This window comes from Calliopsis andreniformis, chromosome 9 (genome assembly GCF_051401765.1).
Source record: "Calliopsis andreniformis isolate RMS-2024a chromosome 9, iyCalAndr_principal, whole genome shotgun sequence".
Lineage (NCBI taxonomy): Eukaryota > Metazoa > Arthropoda > Insecta > Hymenoptera > Andrenidae > Calliopsis > Calliopsis andreniformis.
Window position 1 is genome coordinate 8,174,486 of NC_135070.1, and position 22,908 is coordinate 8,197,393.

A 22,908-nucleotide genomic window follows, 5' to 3' on the forward strand; every position below is an offset into this window, starting at 1 on the left:
TTTTTCCTCCCGACCTCTGACACTGGAGCAGAATTCTAATCCCCCCCAATGGTCCGTTTTTCTCCCAGTCGGTCGCCGAGTGAAATTCAAATCCTTCCTTCCGTTGAAGGATAATAAACGCGACCGAACAGAATTCAAATCCTCCGAAAGCCACGCGATCTCGTTGGACCGCCATAGACAGCGTTACCACGCGAAACTGTAATCCCTTCGAACGATGGAAAAGGATTCGATCGCGCTGGGATTAGCAGGCGAGAGGGTCCCCGATATTGAGGCGGCCATCGGCGACCATCTTTAGACTGCTTTCGGCGAACGCTCCGCGACTTCTTGCTGCCTCTTCCCGCCTGTTTCATCGAGGCTACGTCACCCGAAACTAAAATTATCCTCGCCAAGCACTGGGTGCTTATGGTCTATCCGCTAAAGGATCTCTTCAACGAAATCTCTCGGCAAGCTCTCTCCTTCCTCTCTATATCTCGGTGTCTCGACCCGGTCGAGGAGGGGCAAGAAGACGACGAATGGAGGGGGAGAGAATCGTACTTAAGCAGGAGCCACGAGAGAACCGTGGATATAGCTAACCTGAGCTTATTATACATAAGCGAAGTTCTCTTGACCGCGCACTCGACCCACTGAGCGCCACCTTCAAGATAAGGTTAAGAGGGGACGTGGAGCGTGGAGGTTTCCTAAAGACCGAATGTTTTTCGATGGAATCATAAGACAGGTGCGAACCCGTGCTCCGTGATACGAATTCGTCAGGTTCGTATCGGCGAACTCGCCTCTCGCCATCTCCTTTACGAGCTCGTAAATTCGCGAGAATGCTAGCTCCACGTATTCGACGTGAACATCCACGCAATCGATTGGGTAGCGCAGCTGCAACAACCCGATCTTTTCTTGTTAGACGATCTCGGGTTTTTTCTTTTTGGAGTGGTGGGTACTTGTGTGATGTGTATGTGCAGCTCGAATATTTTTAACTTTCTGCGCACACGTAAGACAGTAGTTACAATTATGTTAGTGGTATGTTAATGACCAGAAGTTTGGAATTATTTCGTAACATTTATTAAAGTTATTGTGTATAGTAAAGTATTTCTGTGGAGGTAAGGTAGACCATAAGTTACATTTTTAAAAAATTTGAGTTTTAGGTTTAAATGAAGCTCAGAAGATGGAATTTGTGCTTCTAGCAAGTGGTAATTGGATGTAAAGAAATTTTGAAAATGAAATACTATAGAGATACTGAAATATTTAAGTATTCGAATATAGAAAAATTCTACAAGTAGCTTCAAGCCTACTTCAAATCCTATCCAGGGAAAGTCTTGCAAAAATAACATTCCTGAATTAAATAAACACCCACGCAAGTGCTTATTAATCTTTCAACATTAACACACCTTGTATATTGTTAATTGTTACCTAGAGAAGCACAGTGTAAACAGGAATGAAGATTACATCAATAGAATGCTTATGTTTTCCAAGATAAATACTTGAAACTACTTTACTAATATTCAACAATTATTAAGAAATAATTTAAAAAACCTAAACAAAGCTGTGGTAAGCTATATGTCACTGAGCAGTAAAATAAATTTCTAGTTCACTCATTTCTTGTGTCCACTACACAAGACCGAGAACACGGTGACGTCGGCGAAACGGTAATTGCTCCTCGCGCAAGGATCACGTCTAAATTAAAGCAATCCCAGGGTAGCCCGATCGACGCCAACCAAAAGCTAGGCTCCAGCGCGCTGAAAGACGGCCAGAGCTCGCTGATAGCGTGCCGTTGTCAGAAGCTCAGGTTGGCCTATTCCCTCTTACGTTAGAATCTGGACGACTGTCTCGAGGGACGTCTGGATTCCCGGCAAAGAGGACTTCGACTGTAGTCCCAGTAACGAGGAACCTAGGTTCCCAGCCTCGTTCTAGTTAAGAGATAATGCTTAATCGATACTGCCAAGGAAGGGCGACGTTATCGTCAACCCGCTGCAGGCAACTGGCGAAAGAGAACAGAGGAGAGCGGAAGACGCTCCCAGTGTTGTTGCGACCCTCGTTGCATGCAACCAATTTCGAAGCCGCACGCGCCATAACCGTAACGTCTATACGCAGTCGATTATACACAGCCTGGTGTGTCTGCGTATTAATTCTCGGCGCGGGTGTGCGAGTCGTAACTTTATTATCAACGAGCGTAACGATGCGGCCCCTGGAAGCAGCGCGCTGCGAACTATGCCCTCGGCCTTACTCGCGGATCTTGCGGCCACTGCTACGTGCGAGTTACGTTCGTCTTATCCGTGTGGAGATCGCTGCGAATGTTGACTCTGTCTTAATCTATTGCGTAGCCTGCTGCGTTGGGAACTATGGCTGGGAAGTTTTGAGGAAAGTCTATGGGAAAGGCAGACCCTTGGGGAGAAAATTATGCACTATGCAGTTGCAGGAGACAGATTGATGGTGGTGTGCTGGGAAAGGGTCTACGCAGGTGAAAATCGTTGGTGTCTAATGGTCACACTTTTTGAGAGTTTGAGCGAAAGATGTGATAATTGGTATGAATATTCAATGTATTCTGTGAATAGTTTTGTAGTTGTAAGGCAGAACAAGTTACGTGTTTTTGTTGTCGAGATATTGACGTTTAAAGTTTTCAACTTCAATACTGTCTTATGAACTCTTATGAAGTCTTCTTGGTCCTTTATTTTTAGGTGGTACAATTCTTTTAATGCTCTTTTCTTTCTATGAGTATAAATTAGTTAAAAGTTAAGAGTTAAATTATAAATCAGTACGTCAAAATCATAAACGCATGCATTGTAACCACAACCTTCTTCATCTCATAAATAGTTGGAGTCATTTGTTTAGAATTCCTCTGAGGATAGAGCTACCCTAAAGTTTCCTTCACACTCGCCCGATGTTTATTTTACTCTTTCCTCTCTTCAGATCTCTCCCCTCTTTCATCCATCACCCTCGTTATTTCCTTCTCGTAGATCTGTCTCCCCTCTTGGTTACTTTTTCCCTTCGCGCTCCCTTTCATTTTTCTCTGACACTTCCTTTATCGTTTTAATCGTTTCCTCGACTAGCCAAATTTAAATTTCCTCAATTCTGCTCGTCTACTTCTCCAGTCTAACGACTTTCTTAACGACCCTCCACTGGATTCCCCATTGAACCTTCACCAACTGTCGTCCCACGCGTGCTTCTTCCGCCTTGCGACAGTTTGACGACGGAGCTACATCTCACGGATCGTCGTCTTTGTATGCTAACTAGGAGGATGAGATAACTTTGAATCGGCCTGCCATTAGGCGACAGAATGCTCTATGGATTGCCTGTGTCTATTAGCTGATTATGATAGCAAAAGTATCGTTTCCTCCCTTGTCATCTTTACAAATCTCATGAGTGTACTATTCTTAGAATTATATAGAAAAATAACAATTTCTTTTCAATTAACTCAAAAATATTGATCTGCCACTTTAAAACAGTATTTACAAAAGATTATAGAGAGTAACACGAGGACATGAAAAGATTCTTAGAAAAGAAATTGCTAAGCAGCTCCAATCGTTCCAAGTAATAATAGTCACCGACTAAACAAACGAAAATTCGACTGATTTAGCTTAGGCGCACACGACTGATGATTTTGTCAGTCTAACTAAAGGCAAATTACAGCCTTAACAGAATTTTATATATCAATTGTCTTCTTATGGATAAGATAGAAGAAGAAGGATTTGCAGTCTGTAATCGGTTTTTAATAAAATCTGTAAATTGTTGGTCGTGTGCCTCTATACTAAGTATGTAATGAAAAATTTCATGGAACCACAGCCATAATTAGCAAGGTGTATAGTATGTACATCGCAAAACTCGACTAAAATCGTAAAGCTTCCACTTTTGCTCATAGTTCCTCAGCTTCTGAAGCATCCTTCTCATTCTCTATAAGACAAGTTTTCGTCTAAACTACAAGCAGTCGCTTTCGCCTATTTATAACGACTTTACAGGCATTTCCACGGCAGCATGCGTTAGCAGCGCTCCAACAAGCCGACAAGCGAGCAAGCCAAAGATCCACGACCTTTCCACTCGACCCAAGGATCCCCGACAAATGCTCGCGAGCTCGAAACTCGTGCACCTCGCTAATTTTCCCCTTTCCTCGTGAATTTCCCTTTTTACCTCTTTTTTCTCTATTTCCAACTGTTCTTATCGCCGTTAAAGAACGTTTTCCGTGGTTAAGCAAGAACAGACACGATTCAACGCGAGCGAAGAAATGATTAGATTCAGTTAGCATCGAGTGGGTGTCGGCTCGAAAAACTTTGCGCTAAAAGGTGTCAGCTAAGAGGGGAAGACAAGACAGCCTCTTCTAGAACAGCGTTTAATTGACAGACCAGAAGGAGTCGGTCAAAGACGAGCGTCGACGACGTAGCTATATATGCATAATTGGAAGAGCTCCGTCAAAGGTCTCGTTTCGAGAGGACGCTTTTGAAGAAAATGTACAAGGAACAAGCGTCTGAGAAAAGGGGCACTGGAACCTTTAAAGGGTTACTGGTGCATTAACTGCCTTTGCAACTCATCTCGGCGATGTTGTGTACCGTTCGTATTATCCATCGAGGACGACGACGAAAACGAATCGACCGGGACAGCCATCTCGTAAGCCGATTTCCTCGCGTAAATTAGAAACGATACCTGACCGAGTACCTCCAGAGCCTCTCGAACAAGGACCAGAATTTTTCTTTAATTAACGTCGAAATAAGCCCCCGCGCTCTCGAGGTCCTTCAGGATCCCAGAATTAAAAAGTAAAGAGTTTGTCTTTATGCATTCGCAGTCACGTTCCTTCGACCGAGAGTGCAACCCCTCAGATAACCCTTTCGAACCACGCACCATGTCCCTTCCCTTGCAACGGGGGGTAGCGACGAATTTGCAGAATGAATTGGTCGTAACGAGAGCGCCGTTTGTTGCATATTTTAAAACGCGGGAAAGCATCGATGCGCTGCCGAGGCAGGGTGATGCTCGCGTGTGACAGTCATCAGAGAGAGAGAGAGATGTGCGTAACGAGATGGGAGCAGAGAGTCGAGGGACGCTGGGACGCTGGCGTGTCTCTGTACATAAATAGAGAGTAGCACGATACCATCAACAATTCATCGCTATTATTACAGCCGCTCTAACAGCGTAGTCTACGACCGAAAGAGTACGGCAGCACCCTTGGCGAGACGAGGGCGAACGACGCGACTGGCGTCCTCCTCCAATCAACCTACTCCACGCGCAACCCTTCTAATCTACATCCTTAATGACGCAGTTTACCTTCTCAAAGTTTCTGCAAAGTAGCTGATAACGGGCTGGTTACTCGAGCCTAAAGGAGGAGGCTCGTGATTCCTGCAATTATTTACGAGATCGTTGCTCTTCGCCTAGTCCTCTGATTTTGTCTTGCTTTATTGCGCTCGTGTCTTTTCATTTTTAAGGGCGATTTGAGAACTTCATTGGAGCATAGTGATCCTTTGATATGGGTGAGGAAAGACGTGGGGTGTATAGAATTTTTTCTTTATCTATGGAAACTAAGTAAATATCGGGTTAATAATTGTCACTGTACCTTTAGTTAGGAGATTGACATTAAAATGGTTAATAATGTAAGAGAAGCTACATATAATAAGTATCCACGAACTTTCTGTCAATTTTTGAAACTTTGAAACTTATAAAGTAGGAGAAGTCAGCTTGGACTTAAATTCCCAGTACTATATAAAAAATCCAGTTTATCTATGAAATGTTGACCTCAGTATTATTACTAATTTTCTAGTTAATTCAGAAGATTCGAGTAGCTAGCTTTCTTTGCTCTCATCAAAACCATAAATGACAACTCATGATAAATTCTTTCAAGTGTATAAGTACTGATAGTAGAATAAAGTAATAAGCTTATAGCGAGGAAACAATATACCCTGTTCAACGAGAATAACTGTCGTCTCGAAATAATTAAAATTGCAAGAGGTAATCGAACCGCTCGCGAGGCTCTTATTCGAAAGTTCATTTGACCCAACAAAGAGCTCTCTGTTTCGATCGCAGAATTAAACATTTCAGGCACACGATTACATTCCGCAATTCGATTTAATTAAAACTATTATTTACGCTTGGACGATTAATAATACGCGCTGCCAGGATCCACCCATACAACTTATAGAACGCTGTTGTGCCCACTAAAATTTATTGTCCTCCTCGAAAGTCCCCGATTCAATTATTTACGCCGATTCCATCGTTCGCCAATAAAATAAGATTAACGCTATCGTCGAGACTCGGGCACGTGCGTACGAATAATCGAGCCATCCTGTTTATCTGGGAATCGTTTACAACGCGAAATATTCACGGTAATAAAGCAATCCCCGAGGAAACAATGGATCGATCGACTACGATGATCCTCGTTCGCGACAGAAGAGTTTCTCCGTTCGGCTCGAGATGAAATCGATAGGCTGAACGCGGAGCCCGATAAAAACGCGAACGATGGGCGACTCGGAAATGTTTGCGATCAAACGCGACTCTCTCGAGGTCGCTGTGCCATTTCCTACCACTCGGAGCCAGAGCGTTTAAAATCGACGGGCGCAGGTGGCTCGGATCAATTTGTCCTCTGACCTGTTCGTCAACTTAAATCGACCAGCCGGAAGTTCTAATTTATTTAGGAGAGTTCCGACAACGGGGACAGGAAGGCAAATGTTTTCCAAATCGAATCGATTAAATTGGCGGACCATCGGGAACCCATTGAAGCCCTCGGGGGAAAAGGAACATCGCGATATTCGATGTTTTAACGGCTCGAAGCTTCCGATAGCTGCGAGCACAGAACCTGGAGGAGAGTTTACCGAATAAATTTTTGGTCACAAATTTTATTGCCGCCGCCTTGGCCCGCATACTGAAGCAGTACTACTCTCGGTTGGATTCGATATTATTCCTCGTACTTTCCCTGAATCGCTTTTTCGCCAAAGTGTTTTCGTAATGGAGCCACGTTCGAACGATTACGCGCGAAAATACGAAATTCCCATTCGTGGGGATCTTATAGTTTCAATGGACGAAGTTTTAGGGCAAATGTGAGCCACCTGTTTTTCAGATTGAAACTGACAATTTTTGTAAGCGTTTGTTGTGGGTGTTCAAATGCTACTGCGTAATTCTATTATTTCTTGTTTTGTTTGTATTGGAAACCTTTGGATTGGAAACTTTTCTGAATTGGAAACTCTTTTTATGATAGAGATTTATAGGAATTATCCAGTAAATGCATAAGGTTTCGACGACAGGTGATTATTATAAAATCGATTTTAAATGCTAAAATAAGATGAGAATAAAGGCAGACAAATATGTGTTTGGAGCTTTGTTTTAGAATTATTCATTGTTGAGAAGACGCCTAAAATACTCGTGAAATGTGTCTGACTAAGGATATATTCTACTGATTTCGTTGCATTTGATTTGGGACATACTCTACTGGCTTAATTGTGTCTGACATGAGACTTATACTACTGGCCTTGCTATGTCTAACTTTGGCCCTATTGTACTAATTCTATTGTGTCTGACTTGGAACTTATTCTACTGCCTTATTTATGTCTGGCTTCGGACTTATTCTACTAGCTTTTCTGTGTCTGACTCGGGACATAGTTTACTAATTTCCCTGTGTCAGACTTGCCTCCTACAAGTTTAGAAGAACAGTAGAACAAGTCCCTAATCAGATACATTTCACAACTGCTTTAACTACTTTTTTTAACAACCTTATAATTATCTTAATATTCATTTTCGTTTTATTTTAGCATCTAGAATCAATCCTTAAAATTTCTGTCACCTATTGTCGAACACTCTACACATGTATATTAAAAAATATAACACTGAGCGAATTGAGACAATACCAATTTTATCGAGACTGTTTGGAATCATTCCTGAGGTGCAAAGACTGTTTAAGAATGCTGCAACACTCTGATCTAGTCTCTGATCAATGCCTTCCACTGAATGTATTCAAATCTTTCGTATCTCCCGAGGAATCTTAAGCAAGTGCTTGCTTTTCTTCTGTGCCGTGTAATTGGCAGTCGAAGAGGTCGCCCAAGTTGGAAAGAAGAAAGGCAATGTAGCAGTTTAACGAGATAGTCGTTTACGAAGAAGCAGGACACCAAGGATGACCATTAACGCGAAAATATCGAAATAGCCGCTCTTTGTTTCCGCTTTCGCGACGTCGTATTTATTCAGCCGGAACTGGAAGCGAAACAATTTCGACTAATGGGCCATGCACCGGATAACAATTCCAACGTTGGCTGACCAGATCTCGGTCAACAGACTTGTCGCGTCTCTTTCTCGCGTTGGAAGCTCACTTTCCTGTGACTTCATTGGAAGACGTTGAGATTGTTTCACATTTAGTAGAGAATAATTTCTATTCAGAATGCAGTAGTCTAGTAGAATTATAAGGACAGTTTCTGTCGCTCTTTATAATTGTTGACAATCTCACTATTGTATTATATATAAATAGCTCATGTACAATCATTCCTATTTTAAATAGAATTTCTATTTTCTCAAATTTTCCCTCCATATTGAATATTTTATGTCTCTTAACTTTCAATAACAAGAGTCTTACTAATGCCATTTTCAATCGCGTTTTAGTAATGAAATAAATATCTAAAATGAGAAATTGCATGTTTTGCACCTCTAATTTTGCAATTTTTACTTGAATTTTTAAATTACTAAAGGATATATACCAGCTAAAAGGTAAAGTCACGATCCTAGTTTCGCAGCTTTCCATTTTCATTCTATTTCGCCCCAAAATTTTCTCCCACTTGTCATCAAGGTCCTTGCATTAAATCGCAATAAAGTTTGCTTTCAATCTGCAGGCGATTAAAGTGTCACAGTGGAGCGTTAATCGCGTCGACGAATGGCATTCCCGACAGCGAAAAATGCTCGTCGTGGAAGAGACGTGTTGTTTCACGGTTAGCTCGACTCTCGGCGCACCATCGTCCAGAGAAATATTTCGCAGCTCGCATTCGCGCGCCACGAGCGTTCAATTCTTATGCAAATACACGGGTCGATCCCATCTGAGAGCAATCTTTGTTTCACTTCCGCGAATTTCAACTGCAGCGTACATACACATAGGCGGATGAGCGTCACCGTGGCTCGGCAACAATCGCGCATTAAACTTTTCTTTCTTCGGGACTTTGCCCCTTCAAATCTCCCATTTTCCACCGTCAAGCTTAACACCCCGATCGATAGTCGCTTTAAATCGCGCGACCAACTTTTCGATACATCCTCCAGGGCGGTTCAAAACTGGGGCTGTGGTCAACAGAACTTTGCACGGCACAGTGATTTCTCGATACTCTAACTCGTCGTTACTTCTTGAATTTTGTGGAATTATTTAGCATGAATGAACTTCGTTTGTTATCTGGGAAATACGGGGTAACTTAAAAGTTACTGAGATAGTCTACGCTGTTCAAAATAATTCATTCCAAAATTCATAAAAATTGACGAAAAACATACAGTTCACCATAAATGCAATACATCAATTTTCGTTAACTAAAATGGAGAAATTAATAAATCGTACTTTTAACTTATGATTCATGAGTGATACTACCTACAGATACATTAATATGTTTCCTATTATTTTCAAATACGTAATCATTAATACATATGATTATTGTAAATAGTATTATTCAAGAAACGATCCAGGTAATTTATTAACTCTCCACACTCTTTCTCTAGTCTTCAAAAAATGAACTAACAAGGAGAGCCCATGGGCGTGGAAATCGTTTTTAAAGTAAACTTTAAAGTGAAATTTCTCAAGAACAAAAGCTCATTTTAACAAACGATGTGAAACTCTTAATACACTATGACTGTCTATACTACAAATTATATCCACTCTTACTCTAAAAGCTCTCCTTAAGGACGCACAAATCAATAATAACAATGTCACTCTTCTTTTTGAGTTTGTCAGGTGTTTATATAAGTATCAAACACTGTACCCTCATCGTGGACCACGTTATTTTTCCATGTACAAAGCGTGCCAAGACTCAACACGATTTCAGAACATCAAAGTAACCCCAGCCCTTCGCGAGGGTTTGCTAATTTCTGAACTTTGGGCGTCCAGGGTGACGTCAATCGTCCCTCAAACTTGTCGAAAGAACGAGAACTATATTCTGAGCACGTATTGAACAGACTATCCTCACGTGGCATTGGGGGATCGAATCCCATTCTAGAGCCAAGGATGATCCCCCTTGAAGAAAGGAAAGAGGACGCACGAGTCTCGAAAATCGGGATGCTTTATAACGCTACATTAACCGGCAATCTTCTCGCCTACTGTTGCACCAGGGGGATGGCGACATTCGTCTTGCCGACGGAACGCCGCCGCGGCAGGCTACGTCGATTAAACTTTTAATTAGTCTCGCGGTGGCTCAAAGAAAAAAGACTTCCGGAAACTTGCTCCCGACCCAAAAGACGCGCTGTTCCGATGCAACTCGCTCCACTTGTGGCTAACTGCACCCTCCAGGTGCTCTCAGAATTTAAAACAGAGACACGCGTAAGGTCAAAGGAATCGCTGAAGCTTCGATGAAAATCTGGATTGAGGATAGTATTCTAGAGATGCTACGCGAGAGCAAAAAATGTTCAGGTCGTAAGATACGATTTCTTTCTATGTCTGTGGACAGCTGTGCTGAGACTGTGAATTTACTGTTTAAGAACGTAAGCTAGAACTAATGTAGGTATGACCTAAAATTAAGGGGAACTAAATAGTAAGTAGAGAAAGAGCTGCTGTGTAACGCAAATGTACAGAAGTGCTAATTATAATATGCTTTAAGGTCATTTTACCCCAGAAATTAAAGAGAAAAGGTCTAAGAGAGTTGAATATTTAAGTCTTGGGATATTTGAATACTGAAACATTAAAATATTTGAAATTTTGGACATGCATTTGCAAAATTTAGTACGTAAATATTAGACAGTTTAAATATTTCAATATTTGACTACTCGAATATTTATCATAAACATTAATGTTATATATAATATGGAAGCAAATTGAAACTACGTATGCATAGAATGATAATCAATAACGTTTCATGAATAAATTCCCAAGTCATTCTAGATTGTGAAAAGGCAGTGCATCGACCTTCCAGAAGCTGCAGGGTGCGTCAGAAAAAAAAATTTGCGAAGCAGTGCTCTAAAAAATAATAAAAACTGCCGGACGTAAAAGGACAACCATATTTTCTCGTTTTTGCCAATTTTCCCGTGTTGCACCCCTTCCCCACGTTTAACCCCACGGCTCGCACGCTTCTCAGGAACGACGCTAACAAAGTACCATCTGTTCCTCCCCTTTTATCGCGCTGCTTCTCCGCCCCCCGTTTCTTATTACTCCTCGCAATCCGTCTCGAGACGGCGGCACGGCGTTCTTGGCCAGGTTTTGAAACAAACGAGAGAGCACTGCACCCTCGCAGTCCAGCGGTGAAAGTGGCTGCAGAGGGCCGAGGCAGCACGGGCCGTCCAGCTTCACAACTTTCAAAAGAAATATTAAGTGGAGACTACGCTGGCTTCGAGTCGAAGCGGAAAAGAGGTTGAGCTATCGAGGCACTTTGCATAATTTAGCTTCAACCTCATCCCCGTGTTATTCTACTCTCGGCCGTCCTCCGCGAGCCACCCCCTTCATCCACACCGTGTTTCCTAGGCTTTCGAGAGGTTATTGGTTAACGAAGAAACGCGCTCGCCTCGCTCGCCAGGAGATTGTTTTCTGATGTTGGCGGCTTGCTGGCACCTGGCCTCGCGATTTATTCATGAAATCGGGAGGAAGCCTGGGTAACCTTGAAGCGTGCCTCGAATGGGAAAAACTTACTAGGGAACTTTCCTCGAAAACATCGACTCGTTCGCTCGACGTTAGAAATACAGCAGGATCTCAATAAACAGGGTTTGGATTACCTACGATTTTTGTTAGACTGCCACTCGGTTTCTCGCTGCTTTAACGATAAGAGGATAGCAGAATCTTGGCTGGGACTCAAAGCAGAGTTTAATGATGCTCCACATGAAACAAGACTTAACTATACAGAGTGTAACAAATATAGCTTTCGATATTTTAAGGAATCGAACACTACGTTATGGGACATTTTGTGATCCAATTTGAATCTCCCAACACCACTTAAAATATCGAAGATTATATTTATTACACCCTGTACATGCATATATTTTTTAACCCTTAACTGACGAGATGAGGTTTCAGTTACCCCGTAATACTATTAAAATAATTGGTAATATAATCTCCGCATAGGAACAGTCTTGCAGCCAGTAGCTGCTCATTAGAGTTGCCTGCTAATAATCATCCTAGGGATAAGGTGCTACAATTTCAGATTATACGAAGTGTGTAAAAAATATAAATTTTAAGTGTCTACCTTTTTTATTATTTTTAGAACTGTCAGGAGTTAAGTAGATGTTCTGGATTTAATATACTCGGTTAATCGAGCTCTCACTATAATAAATGAATAAACAAGCCTCGAGGATTAAGTATGCACGCATGGAAGCGACATCAACAAACAAGTAAAGGTATCAGGCGACAAACTCGGACATAAAGGAAGCGAAGAACACAAGCGCTAGAGGTAATCGAGGGGTGGATGAAGGTCGGTCGGCGAGACTGCGAAAAAATAGCGACGTGGGTGGATCGTGTGTTGGCAAGTGGCGGTCGGCGTTTTCACACGCTCGTTCGTAAAGCGTTTACGGCGCACATAGGGAGTGACGGCTTTTGATCGCGTGGCAGGGGGACCGTACACGCGCGAACAGGCTAGTCTACCACCAGCCAAGATCCCACCGAGACTACCCAAGAATGTTAACGACCTCGTCTCAAAGCCAGCTTTCATCCCTTTCCAGATCTATAAAAAGATTTCAATCAGGAGTCTCTCTGACCCCCCTCGATCACTGTTACTTCGCCCTCGCTGCGAGAAACTTCGACACTTTTTCTTTGCCCCGGCCATTCGAGATGCTCGCGCAGGAGGCACTGGTGAGTAATTTGGAAAGAAAATAACATCCTAGAGTTTCGGGTTCCTTGGGTAAATAAACTCTCGAATGGAGCTCCTTAACCAACTGCTGCTTAAAAATTACCTACAGAATTTCTTTGGGAGAAGCAGCGAGTGGAATGAACAATGTTTTAACTGGGGGTAAAAAAACTAATTTGCTGTATAAAAATTCAAAACAGAAGAAAATGACAGACCCAGTATTATTGGACTGCAGAGAAAATTAATTTTTCCCTTTACTGTTTATAAATTGTTATTTTTTTAATATAGAATTTTCCCTCTCTCAGTAAATGATTACTTCATTATTAATATTTCAGTGGTTGACTAAATTCTCTGCAGATTTTAAATGAAAATTCTCTTGTGCCAGAATAGCAAATATACATTGTCCTATTTAAAGAACTAACGCTGAATCACGCAAGCTACTAACGCTGATAACGCAAAGCTAAAATACTTTTATTTATCGTCTACAATTTTCGTTATTATCATTACGTGTGTTTTGAACTGACACTGATTAGAATTGCAAAAAGTGTAAATATACATATTCCCTCGAAAAGTTACCACTTTGATCTACGAGACTAGACGTAAACGTTAATGACTAAGACTTTTAGTGCAAAATACATGAAAGGACGACCATGCTACAAGATATCACATTAAAGCAACGTGTATAATATCATTAGTTACAGCAACTACATGGTAAATTTAGAAACTTGTTCCCACGCGATCTTACCACTCGTTTACGAGGTAAGACTTCGGGGGAAGCATTCGACGAGGAACATCGACGTTCGGACGGGTGGTCGCCACGCTTATATCGATTATACTTAAGCCGAGGTATTTAACTTGGAGAGTAAATTCTCGAATGTACCACGGTACGAGCATGCTTGGGCTCCATGCTACGAAAACGCCTCTAGCAAATGGAGCGAGTCCACCTTTATCCCTGTTAGCGGTAACGCCAAAGATCCCAAAGACTATTTTGCCGTTAGGTAACTCGCTCCGCTTCGCTCGTTTGTTTCCATGACCCGCCGCGACCATTTTCGGTTAGCGGCGTTCTCTAGAACTTTGTCGCAACTAGGGCGCATCGGTTTCAGTTTTACAGCCCTCTGACGCAAAAGTGCTCGGAGGATTAAGGACGCAGGACGATGTGAGCGACGATTCACCTTTAGGCTGTTCGTGACATGATAGATGCCACTGATAAGCAACACTTCAAACTGTTTGTCAAATGCCTTTTATTCGGGGGAATAGAAAATTTGGAGATGTGGAAACAAAAACAGAAGTAAGCATTCAGTGGTAGCAAGGTCAAGTTCCACTATTTTTAATCGATTTTTGGATACCTCTACATTCTGCAAATCTATATTTCATGTAATATCTATTATTAAAAAGAATTTAGATTGTATTCTACCTACTTGGTACAATTTCTATAATTAATAGAACATAAGAAATTAATGTTCTCGAAAAAAAATCGTTGCTTTGACTATACATATATTGAGGGATACAATTTGACAAGCTTTCGAAAAACATGGTGCTATAATTTCACACACCGTACAAAACAAAATCGTATCAGGTCAGAAATCGTAAAATCTACGTATCGCAAAACGTTTTCGGTATCATTTTATTTTAATTTCCACCGTGTATAGTGCCATATACCATACCCACTATGCCTTGCCGTGCTAACTACCTTTCCAATTTGCAGAGATTGCCAGGTGAAATGTCCGAGCAAATTGCAATAATTGGCAACGTCGCGTGAACATTGAAACGTAATTTTTATTCCTCTCTAGCAAATTACTTTCTGTTCCGTGTTCACGCTCCACGCGCCACGCAAAATAGCGGGGAAATTTTTAACAGTGCCCGATTGTGTCGCGAATCAAACCAATAGCGACTGACGATCAACCGACGCGGCTGATCGAAAATGCGAAAATCTACCTGCGTTTCGTTAAATCAGCGCAGAAAATATTTCACTGCTAACATTGTCAAATTCGCATAAATTTCGAATTATTCAATCCTCTCGTTTGGCACCTCTGAAAGAGAACATTTTGAAAAAGAAAATTTGATGCGTTCAATGAAATTAGGAAAAATATTTGGAGAAATGCTCGGGTGTTCAAATTTTCCCAATTTTCTGTTTCCCCATATTTTCCAATATTTTCAACGTTCCATTTTCACAATTTCTTCATTTTCCCCGATTTTCCCTTTTTCTATTTATCTACTTTCTAATTTCTCTGTTTTCCAATTTCGCTACTTCCTGATTTCTCTGCTTTCTGACCTCCCTGTTTTCCCATTTCCTCGTCTCTCTATTTTCTCATTTTCCTGGTTTCTCCCCATTTCTCCGATTTCCTCATTTTCCCGATTTTCCCTTTTCTTATTTCCCTATTTTCTAATTCCGAAATTCCTGAATTGTAAAACGGTCAACTCTTCTTTAAATATAACGTGCCAATTTTCATAAGAGAACAGAAACAAATTCAAAGATTCAAGTCAAACGCTTCAGTATCTGAATAAATAATAGAAAGATACAACACCCCCAGTCTAAAGCACTGAACCGATTCCCAGAACAAAACCTCTTAAAATTTTCAAACTGCGTGGTTTCGATCCCCCATTATGCTACCCCCGGCTTCGTTTTTCCACGCGTTCGTGGAAGATTAAACCGGTACAAAAGTAATGGTGCGCTGTAGCGAAAGGTAGGCAAACTGAGGAGAAACAAGAGAAGAGAAAGAGAGAGTGCTCTCTCGACGGGCGGGACAAACCGCGCGCAAACATAGGCAATGGCGACAAAAAAGCAACAAGGAAGGAAGAATGAGGGTCCGAGTAAATAAATTGGAGGAAAAAAAAGACGGGAAGAAAGGGGATGAAAAGAGATGAGTCGAAAAGAGTTGGGGGGTGGAAGAAGGGGCTACGACAATGCGTAGTCGAAGCGGTAAGCTCGAGGGCTCGCGTTTATTAAATCAACAAAAGCCCCACGGAGGGATGCTTTTCAGATGCGAGCGGTACATCTGCTACAGAAAGCTTTTCGTCGTATTCCTCCTTCTACTCTCTGTCTTCTCTCTATTTATTTATCTGTCCTCCTCCCGTTCTCTGCCCTCTTCCTTGCCTCCCCGTCTCCATTCACGCTCACCCTTTGCGGCTTGTCCTTGCTCGCGCCCGCGCTCGCGATAATGACAAGAGAGAGGCAACTCCCCGTGTATTCACCGAGAAACCGGATGCTGGTTTTGTTTCGCGGGTGTTGCTCGTAAAATGCGGATAATTTTAGAGCAAACTGCCTCACCCCGCGAATCAAACTACAAATTAGACGGTACGTTGATCGTCTTCGAGGTGTTTGCCGCTTGTTTGCCCTCGGAACCGCTCGTTTCGAGTTGCCTCCCTCGCACCCCCTGCACACCATTGGAATTCCTGGATGTCCGATATCGGGACAATTTGCGCTCCTCGAGGGGCTTTGCTTCCTCGTTATCCGCTTAAAACGAAAGCCTTCCTTTTCACTGTTTTATCGGTGAAGAAGGATCGAATTTCTTTTTATCATGGATAATCGTAGACTGAGGATACTGTATTTGCTTTAGTATTATCTACTATACTTTCTTTAATTTTTAATGTCGTAGGTCATGAGAAATATTATTTATGAGAGATTAAGCGTATTTCTGCGGAGATATTTAGTATTTGAGTCTCCAAATAAACTGGTATTACAAACCAAAATTTCAATTTTTTCATGAATTTGTACTTGAGAACTACTTACTTCAAATCGATCCCTTAAAAGTTGCATCTATTTATTAAATCAATATATCTACATTTAATTTTTACTATCTTCAATCGCACCTCCACAGAGTATTTAATTCTAACTATTACAACTCGGTGAAAAACTCCTAATAACAAAAATATACGTGGTGTTAATCCACTTGCTCAAACTTTTTGCCAACAGCCTCCATGGGACAGAGATTTCCTCGCTCCATTTTCAAACTTGTTATTTTTCTTCTGGATAGAATCTACAAAAACATTTCATTTTCCCAGGTGCCAGGCAATTCGTTTAGTCGAGAGTTTAGAAAAATAACAAGTAGTCTGTGAGTGTTGGTTCGCGTCGTTTCTCATGCTCCGCCCATTTCCTGCAGTCACAAATTATTCACGAGCTCATCAGTATATTGCAGGAAGCGGCGGATGTGTTTACACCGCGGCATCAAAGCCAATCGATACATAGTTCTGACGGCGTCGTTCCTTGGTAGCGTGTAAACAAATATTTCACTTGCAATCTCGTATGATATTTTTATGGAACGACTCGATCATCGATGAAAAAATTAGCACCGTGAATATAAGTGATAAGCTCTCAATAAGAGAGCTCTTGTCATAAATTCTATATCTATGAACTACGATTGCGTCTAGAGCGAACTTGTACAGTGACAAGGAACGCTGGGCTGTGATTAGAATCGACGATTGAGGGCGACGTAAACGACGAGTATCGAGATGCCCTAGTAAGATGAATCGGCTACAAAGCGAGCCGATTCACGAGCAAAGTGGGACGTAATGCGTTTGACGTTTGCTGAAACTTCTGACGATGTAGGATAGCAGATGAAGAACTTGATAAAGATAGTAGAAATTGATAAAAGTAGCGAGACTTTAAAAGTTTCAACTATCCTTCGTAAAGTTTTCCTTTAATTTATTTAACTTTGGAAGCAGTAGAATAGTCTTGCATTTCGTAACTCATAAGATTTAAAACGCACTAGGGGAATATACCACATGGGTGTATAAGAATCCTCTGCTCAAGTTCCAAAATTATATTTAGATAACCCTATGAAAACAGTGGAACCACATTGATTCAGGTATGAAATAAATCAGAAAGGAATAAAGAAGTACCGAAAAATACAAACATACTAAAATACTTAATACAGAAGCTACTATCAACCCAGAATACATAAATGTATGATCCAAATAATGAAACATATCTAATGAATGAAAAACAAGGAATTTAGAATCCTTTAAGAAGGTGGTCCACCCAAACACAAGTATCATTTATCAAATTAATTCTCTCAACTGAGGTAAAGAATCGAACGCTCTCCCTGTTTATGAAAAGCGCAAAAAAATAAGGGAAGCATATCGAGGACAAGAGGTGAGTAGTTAGGAGCCGAGGAGATGCAGCGCAAAGATGAGCTGCTTTGAGACGAGCCGACGAGAGGGAAGCGCCTCCCATTCCGGCTGCTATTCATATTACCTGCAACTTCAATTCCGAGGGCCTCGCGTCTGCGTCTCGTTTTAATTAACCAGCAGGCCTAATAAACGCATCCACGGTCGGCGGAGCTGAACAAGCGTCAGGGCCGCGACTTTTTATCCGCCAGTTGAGGCACACGCGGAGAATGCACCGGAATAAGGATGCCCGAGGAGCGAAAGAAACCGAGAGAGGACTTCATTTAGTTTCTGCATTACGGGGCAAGCAAGAAACGCCCCGTTTTCAGGAAACTCGCGACGCGTAGAGTTCTAGAAAAACACGCGCGGTGATATCGCTCTTCGCGAGATTCGTTTCAGTCAGATGCAGTAAAAAAAAAGAATCTTCGCCAATCGTCACGAATTCCAAGCGATCACAAATTTCTTGCGTCGACGAGGCGCGAGGCAACTGAACAAACAGGAAGAGGAACGAGGAATTTCGTCGACTAAATATTGGCCCGCTTTCTTTTCCTCAGCCGCGCCACTCAGCGCGCTTTTAGCGCTTCCGGTTCTCGGAAGCTCCCCTCCACTGGCGAGGGTTCGAGGTACGACCACGAACGACCGCGCCTACTGTTTGTCACCGAAATCTCGGTCGACGAGTAGAATCGACCGATACCCGATCAGCCGCAGAGAATCAAGGAGCAGCTCTCGGCGAGCGCGCATCCAAAGGGGAAGTGGCGCGAAGTGCAAATACGTACGTCACCGCCGCGAGTCGCGGTGCACAGCGCATCATTTTTTCTCGATTCTGCTGCTTTTCGGCGTCGATTCGAGCGCAGCTGGTGTACGAGAAAGGAGAGAGAAACGGGAGCAAACCGAGAGGCCGACTCTCTCGGTTCGAGCTAAAAATACCTCTCCTCTTTACCTACGCCCCCTTCGCTCTCGGGCACACCCTCGGTAGTCTCTCTCTCCTTTTCTCTTTCTCTCCTCTCTCGCTGCACCCTCTCCCTCGCTCGTCTCGCTCCTCTCTCTCCACCTCTCGTCAGTCGACTGTTCTCCTATCCCCGTCCTTCCGCTTCTCTCTACTCGAAACCGTCGCTCCGCGGCTATAAATAAAAAAAAAGAAAAAAAAAATAACGAGAACACCGCGCGCGCTGCGGGTGTCTCGGGAGAAGAATAATTAGAAACGGCCCTTGGAGCGTCCGCGCGAGAGAAAACTTCACGGTGGGGAGAACCAGCGTCTCGTCCCTCCTCTCTTTCCGTGTTTCCTTTTTTCCCTCTTTTATCAAGTCTAGCTTTCCCAGTCGGCCACCGATTCACCCGATCCACGCATGCACGCCCGCGTCGGGACGTCCCGTCAAAACTTCGGCTACGCTTTCGCGGACGTTCGTGACACGCTTACGGCGGCCAACTCTGCACGGATCGCTGGTAATTTCGAGTTGCTAGTAGAACGTAGTTTGCTAGCGGGGCTACTCTCGCTGAGGGACTGTAATGCCTAGAGTTCGAAGAGAAATATTGGGATTTGAGTGAGCCGTGGTTATGGAGGGACCCTCTGGTTCTGTGGAGCGTTTCCAATGGGAACTCGCTACAAAGTGGGCGTAGTTTTTTATAGTTTCGCGTTAGGTATTGTCGGGGGTATCGAAAGATACATAGAAAAAGTAATTGGGAGTAATTGGGTATGTGAAGTAGAATTTCGATGGGGAATTTCGTGGGGAATTGGTACGAATATTGAGATTATTGATAAAGTACCTTCAGAGATTGGAGATTCTTCAGTGCTGTTCTAAATCAGGAATTTAGTTAAATTAATGTATAAGTGGTCACAGTTTCAAGAGTATTCCGAGATACATATTATGAGAAAAAATTTAATCTGTATTTAAAAAAATTAAAATTTCTGTAATATTAAAAAAGTACCAATAACAAAATCATGCATGTCCTCCTTAAGCCCTGTAAAATGCCACCATAATCAAATTCATACAAACACAGACACTTGCCAGGACTCATCAAAGCTACTCTATTTAAAGCAATTAATCCCACTTCTTTGCTTACTCAACTGCTGCATTAAATAATAATTAAAACAACTGAACAGCACAAGAGTCCTCCAACCCCCAAGAGCGTCAATTTCCAACGAGCTTCAAAACGGAGTAATTAAGCATCGTCGAGCATAATACGGGCGCGTCGATATCGGCGAAATAAACGTCGCGAGCAACTGCGATATTTTATTAATTCCCGCGCACGTTCGCGACCCCGTATTTCTGGCAGCGTGCTCTCGAATTCTCGAGCCTGTGCGGCCAAACGAAACCTCGCTAATGCAAAAGCTGCCGCGTACTATCTCGCTGGGACAATATCGGGAGAAATACGGAAATAGTCTACGTGACCGTCGATGCGTCCGCTTCAATCCCGACGGCATTAGAGGCACGCGTTAACACGCTCTCGCCTCGTAGCGATAACGCTGCGCGGCACATCGACACCGAGCCTGGTCGGTGGAAACGGAAGAGAGGAAAAGTAAAGCAGAGAAGAAAAGAAGGAAAAGGGGAGCTGGAGATAGAAGGGGATCGATAAAGAAAAAATCGAATTAAAAGAGAAGGAGTGGACGAGGATTACTAGACAACAACGCGAACGCGTCCGCGTCGATTTTATCGTTCCTTCTGGAGGCGGAGGAAACAGAGTAAACGTTGCGTGGGTGGAATGGGAGACGATGGTCGAAAGATGCGAATTCCATTCCATTAGTCGACCGTTAACGATCGAATGTGCACGTTCCTCTCTATATACGTAGGATGTATTCTGGAAAGGATTCCCTCATGAAGGCACCGAGGAACGCGTAGTCAGAGGGGGGATGCCACCCCCTCAATAGCTATGGGTTAGCCGTCGTGCAACGAATCGTCGTAAAGAACTTTCGATTACGTTTCCCAGCCGTGTTTCGTTCGATTTGGTTTCGAGTTCGCAGCACATATCCCCTCTCTGTGGACTTCGGTCGAGGTTCTCGCTTCAATGTTTATTGCCAGCCATGTACTTTTTGCACCCTCTATCTCGCGTTTCTGGGACGGAAAACGCGACCCTTTTCACCTTCTTTTTAATTTCACTGGGTCTCCAAGGTTTTCGAGCTCGAGGAAGCGTTCCTCGAGAGACCTCTCGTCTTATAAAAATATCTATCTGGCTGGAAAATAGGGAAAGGGTCACGTACGCGGCGTAAAACGCGTCCCCTTGCTGTTCCTAACGAACAATTTCTGTTTTACGGAGATTCCTAAACGTGGCGGCACAATGGAACCACGCACAGTAGAATGGGACGGTCGTCGTCAGACAGAAGGACGCGTCGCGTAACAGACGTAGAGTGGATCACAAAGGCTGGGCAGTGGACAGAATTGAGGTGCTTCATAATTGCAATACTACAGTCTTTTTGAAGGATTTACTAAACATTTGTTGAAAATGAATTTGGGTATTCTTTTTCTACTGATATTCAGAGCAGTCTAGACCTCAGCTGACAAAATAAATGAAAAAAGTGATAATTAGTGTATTCTGCGTGGAAATTATTATAAATCTGCATTATAAAATATTTTTTGGAGTATTTTTGAACATTTTTTTGATAAGACCAAATATGCAGTATTGCAATATGAGATACCTTAAAATAATTTCCTGATATAAAATACCATGTTTCCTATGAACAATCACACTATCTTATACAGAGGTCTTTTAATAAAAGATAGTGTCTATCAAAAACAAAGTAATTCTTTAAAGATACACCTACCATTAAAGATAGTCTCCTATATATTATTCAAGTACCTAAAAAGAAACAGCAAAAATTGTAACAGAGAGCTGAAGGAGTGAAGTGAACAATAAACTGTAATATTTCTACGTTACAGTAGATTGGGTCAGTGGTCAGACTACGATTATTCCCCTTACTTCCTTGAACCTCTCAGGTGTCTAAAATTTGACTTCGCCCGTATCCAATCAAAACATCAACCTCAATTTTAACACTATAACAAAAAATTGTATTCCACATTCTCCACTTTAATTCTATATTAAAAATGAAAAATTAATTTCATGTTAAAAATTAAGTGGAGAATGTGGAATACAATTTTTAAAAAGAATTGTTAAATTCTCTGTCAGAGCTGGCGGATCTTCCACCGTTTCTAAACGGCGTCACATAATTTTCCATAAAATTAGCCGAATGCCTATCGCAGCCAGATACCTTTGTGACCAACCGTGTTTGACAAAGCGAGAACCCGACTAATTCCTCGAATTCCTGCGCAAAATCGACGACGCCCCGCGCGATAAGCGTCCTGGCTTAATGACAACAGCAGAGAAATTCAGTGGATCAGTTTTCGCAGGACGAGGAGATCCTGGGGAGCCATGGGTCGCGAGGTCGTGCACGCTAACGATTCACGAATTCACCCCCGTGGAGCGTAAAACAAAATGCCGTCGACGCTGGAAATGCCGCGCATTCGCATTCCCCGCATATCCGCTTTTCCCTCTTTTCTGTTTCCTTCGCTCGGCCGTCCTTTCCTCTCCAGCACATCCTACAGCCCCTCGTTCCACCCCATCGACTCGACCCACCCTCGATTTTCCACGGGAGAGCCGAGAATGCGAGGACGGTCTTTAAACCGAAATTCAATTTCGGCAAACGCGTGCCTTTCTAATTCGAATTTGACATTTCTGGCGCGCGAACGTGTCCTCGGCTGCGCCGCTGGCGAGCAAGCCAACCGGGTCGAGCTGATTTATTCGACTTTCGATTCTCCCCATCGACGCTGGGGGCTCGGGGAGGCGTCGCCACCGCAGTCACGGCTAGAAAATGCCAAGCGTCGCGGAGTTACGAGGCGCTAGGGAAATTTATAGACGATAAGGGACCCGCGACACCTGTTCCCCCGCGGGCGACGATTACCGACCAATATGGGTGTTC

The 22,908-nt window shown here is 42.7% G+C and overlaps 1 protein-coding gene across 1 annotated transcript in view; it reads right to left on the minus strand.

Annotated features, from left to right (window-relative positions):
• The window catches only part of LOC143183566 (spondin-1), a 153,917-nt gene that overhangs the window by 122,850 nt on the left and 8,159 nt on the right, over window positions 1-22,908 (minus strand). The gene's annotated exons all lie outside the window — the stretch shown is intronic.